Consider the following 4,653-nt stretch of genomic DNA (forward strand, 5'->3'; position numbering starts at 1 on the left):
GGTGTGTGTGTGTGGGTGTGTGTGTGTGGGTGTGTGTGTGTATCTGTTCAAGGCAAACCTGCTTAGCGATACTGTCTGCCTTGAAGGATTTTAATATAAATTACCATGATAACACATTGCATGAAGCTAAATATGAAAAGTTTCCCGAAGTTGCAAAAAAATCAACAGCTATGTTTTACCAGAACAATCTCACATGAGTAACTAAGTGTTTATTTTTTCATGCTTATCTTTACTGTTTACATCCAACAACTTTTATTCATATTTATTAAACATGAGGACAACTGTCTTGATGGATTTGCAACCTGTCCAGGGTGTGCTCTGCCATGATTCGGAAATCGACTGAGTGGTCTGTGTCGGATCTTCTTCCTTGTTGTAGGGAGAGGAGTCGTTTAGATTCTGCCTCCTGCTGGAGGGGATGGTCAAAAGTCTGACTGAACTCCTGGAGAAAGCACTGATAAGTTAATGAACCAAATGAATGTGAGTGGAGAAAAGCGTTTGCCCATCTTAACGCTCTCTTTCAGAGAACTGATAATAAATGTGATCTTAGAGAAACGATCAGGGAACAAAGATGGTGACCTCATGAATGCTAGGTGACATTGTAACAAAAAACCTCCACATTTATTCAAATCTCCGAACAACTCCGCTGGCCTTATCTGGTTCACAAGCACTTGGTCCAGGAGGTGCAGTCACCGGAGCCTGAGTGGGAGGTGGGGGTAAACGTGATTCCAGTTTGTCATCCATCACAGCAATGTGTCCATTTAATTTATCCAAAAMATTACCAAAAAACTTGTTGCTGTTGAAGTAACTGTTGAAAATAGATCTCATGATTATCTATTATGTCTAAAGAGGCTAAAATTTCTCGGACACTGCACCACTCACTGACATTTTGGATGGTTGATGCATACCGACATAAACTCAGGAAGTCAGGATGTTGAGTGGAACTGAGTGACCAAAGCACAGGAAACTGATGAAAAAAGGTAAGTGATTTTATTTACAAGAGTGGAATGARTGTATTCTGACAGATCTGTAAAAAAGGGGAAGTGTCCAGGTGAGTCTTCTTTAAACACAATAGTTCCTTCAGTAGTTTAGTGAGATATGCTTTCCTTCTTTTCTTACAGGTTTCTGTGGACGAGTCAGTCCTGGTAAGAAGGAATGATCCACAGAGCAACAGAGATCTTCAGGCAGAGTGGCCAGGTTCCTTGATTTTCTTTAGGTTCCTTGAGGTAACAACCCTGGGCAGGCAAAACCTTTAACAACAAAATACCAAGGGTAAGGYAGATAATAAACTTTTAAACACTTTCTCAAAGCTATTGTTGGCTTAGCACTACCAAAAACGGTGTGATGCATCAGCGAAGACCAACTCGTCTGGAGACACTTAAAGCCCAGGGATTCATCAGGATCATCACTGGTGTAATTAGGAGCAGGAACCAATAAGAAAATCAAAGCAGAAAACAACCAATCATCACAGTTACTACTCTCTATGTTGGTATAATAATTATATATATATACAAACATTTTTTTAAAAATAGCAGTTTTATCACATTTTGGTAGGTGTGCAGCACTATGGAGCTCTCTGGTAATGTCAACAAAAATTGTGCCCTATCCTTAAAGGCACAGTGTGTAGGATTTTGTCAATTCTTTTAGCCGGAATTCACTAATGACAATAATAAAAAGCATGTCTAATCATTGCAGACAAAGACCTTGTTTTATTATTTTACCTTACAAAAAGCTGTTCATATCTTCATGGTCGCAGGTCGTCACTACAGGCAGCCGCCATCTTGCACCGCCATCTTGTCTATGAAGGCTCATGAAGGACAAACTGCAGTGGCGGCGTCAAAAACGGTTTTAATTGTAATACTATAAATGTAATATTTGTTGTCTGTCAGCTGGGATAATTTTACTTATTAAAGCTCATAATCCCACCACTTGAAACATCACTAGCCCTGAAGCTGCTGGTAGACATCGTGGTTGGAATTATCAAAGGTTTTTGACACCTGAGAGACACCGTAGCAAATCCTTTGCGTTTAGAAGTGGGGGGTGGGGGGAGGACCAGCGAAAACGATTCAACTACACAACCACTAGATGTCGCTGAAAACAACAAATCCTACACACTGTGCCTTTAAAGTTGCACATCCCTGTGCTAGATCATCTGATGTAAATGGATCATTAAGGCCAATATTCAACACTTTAAAGGCAAATGTATCTCAGCTTTAGGAGCATAAAACACGTATTGGTGGTTTTTTTTGAAGCAAACAGCATGCACTGATGACCAATAGGTTTCCAGACATGCTGAGAAACAGACCCGTAATCAGTGAAAGGATATTAAAGGATCTGCTGGAACCTCCAAACAGCTGGAAGATTTCGATTTAGCTTATAAGCCTCATTTTTTTGGTCTATTTTAAAGAATGCATGTGTGCAATTTGATTGGCTTTTTATTGGTTGGTGAAGCTTTAATTATGTGCCAACCTGAGTGACATGCAAGCTAAAACTGAGTGCCTGCCCACAGGGAGCTAATCTGTCTGCAACACCCTATTTGTTCCTGAAGTCCCTCAACTCACACGTTCTTGGATTCCTGTTTTGCTGGTTTAAAAAGCACATCCTCCACACCAACACTCATGCACAGATTTGGTTAGAGTTACCATCACTGTCAAATGTTTCTTCCTGTTGTGAAGTTCTCTTTGTAGCACTTTGTAAAATTAGAGTCATCAAACTAAAAAAAAAGAAAAAAAATCTCATTTGGCAAACAGTGTGGAGAAGGTTGTGTCTATTTTCAATGTGGCTTTTGTAAGCACACAAAATGGAGATTTGACCACTTTCTGACACTCAGGGATCATTAAACTCTCAACAGGTTAACTGGCTGAGTGAAATAGAAAAACTGAAATAGCCACTTCACTCTTTCTCCTCTCTTATTATGTTTCCACTCTGTCAGATAGCAGTGCAGCCGCAGTAGACTTTTATTACCCCCTGTGATGAGAATGATAGCCCGTTACATCCTTACGAACTGCAGACATTCATGCTGAAAGCTTGAACAATCAAACACAAGCGCTTTGCCGTCAATAACTCCCAACTAACCGGAGAAGGATTAATGTTCCTGTTTTATGGCTGCTGCGTTTGAAGTGTTTCGTTTTGCCATTACAGGGGGGAGGGTGGCTGGGTATTAGGGGACTGAATTTAAAAGCACCTTACACGCCTGTGGACAATAAGAGTGATTACACAACTACGCTTTTGAGTTTTCTTGAAATTGGTTGTTGTGCATTCCGTAATAAATGTGTTTGATGTCCTCAATTCAAGGCTATTAAAATAAGGGCCCCAATCCCATAAAATAAAGAGATTAAACTCAAAGCCGTTAGCTTCACTCTTCAATAACCATCGCTTATATGCGTGCTTCCCTTCTGACACAGAATAGAGTTTTATACTGTGTACTTACGTTGCAAGAGACTTAACATATGTGTGAAGCTTTCCTCAAAGCTGTTAATGTGATTGAAAGAATATTGGGATTCATTCTGGTGATTTAAAAGGATTTCTTCTTTTCAGCACTTCTTTTATGCTTTAAGAATTAAGTCCAGGCTCATTATATGGAGCAGATAAACACATGTATAATTAAAGCCAAGCATTATTCAAAGGAATGCATATYGCCCGCCACCTTTCATGACAGTTTTAGTTCAGAATGGCTGTCACAGCCACATCGTGATGAGTTAATTCTCATAGTATGTGTTGAAGATGATTTTCAAATACTAACTCATCAAACTCTAGCTCAATATTTGTGATATTGGATGAGTTATGGCCAGTTTTGTGTTCATATGTTAAATTGACTGTGGCGGGCCCTTTTAATTGGTTTGTTTTAAATAAAAATAATTTACTTGTAGATGTTAGTTGAAAATTTTCATAAAATCCATCCTKTTTTTTGAATATTTTGCTACCAAGACAATGTCTAATAGCAACGTTTTTATAACAGATTTTGCTCAATTAGTTGACCCTCTGATCATTTGTTGGTGATGATGATGATGGTTGATGACGATGATGATGGTTGGTGATGATGCAGTAATACAACTCATTTATGCACATATATTTTTCTGGGTTTAATTTACAGAATTTTTTTTTCATTCAGATCTGCCATGTATGGAGCCCATGAGGGGACATGGGGGGATTTTTTACTTTGCGTTCCCACGCAATACCTTTGCGTTACCTTGCAATATTGTTTTGCGTTCCCACGCAAAAGTTTGATTTGTATATGAACTGAATTAAATCAGACTTTTATTTTGAAATATCCGGTTACCAAAACAGGATGTGTAGCTACAAGTTTGTGAAATTGACGTTGATGTTGCGTGGCTGCACAACAGATTTATAAAGGCTGCACTGTGTTAAAATATCGGCATATGACACACTTCCATGCGTGACTGTGTGATATATTCATTCTGAAGCTGAATTAAGCAGTAGGCTAAGTTGCTAATGGTAAACATGTGAGTTTGTTAATAAAACGGCAGGCACAACAATGTTTAACGACTTTTGCGAGGTAACGCAATACTTTTGCGTGGGAACGCAAAAAGAAAAAAAAATCTCTCGTGTCCCCTCGCGGGCTCAGTACAATCACACTAATTGAAAGCTGCAAAATGATTATTTGGCAATTTAAAAAAAAGCCAAACTGTCTTAACT

At 38.9% G+C, this 4,653-nt stretch overlaps 1 long non-coding RNA gene across 1 annotated transcript; it reads right to left on the minus strand.

Moving 5' to 3' along the window:
- Window positions 1-970: 970 nt before the first annotated feature.
- Window positions 971-1,564, minus strand: LOC106533405 (uncharacterized). Its single transcript, XR_001312238.1, has 2 exons — window positions 1,329-1,564; window positions 971-1,247 (listed from the first exon to the last, which is right to left on the minus strand). It is a non-coding gene; the product is annotated as an uncharacterized LOC106533405 (long non-coding RNA).
- Between the last annotated feature and the right edge of the window lie 3,089 nt (window positions 1,565-4,653).

The sequence above is a fragment of the Austrofundulus limnaeus genome, unplaced genomic scaffold (assembly GCF_001266775.1).
Source record: "Austrofundulus limnaeus strain Quisiro unplaced genomic scaffold, Austrofundulus_limnaeus-1.0 Scaffold940, whole genome shotgun sequence".
Classification (NCBI taxonomy): domain Eukaryota; kingdom Metazoa; phylum Chordata; class Actinopteri; order Cyprinodontiformes; family Rivulidae; genus Austrofundulus; species Austrofundulus limnaeus.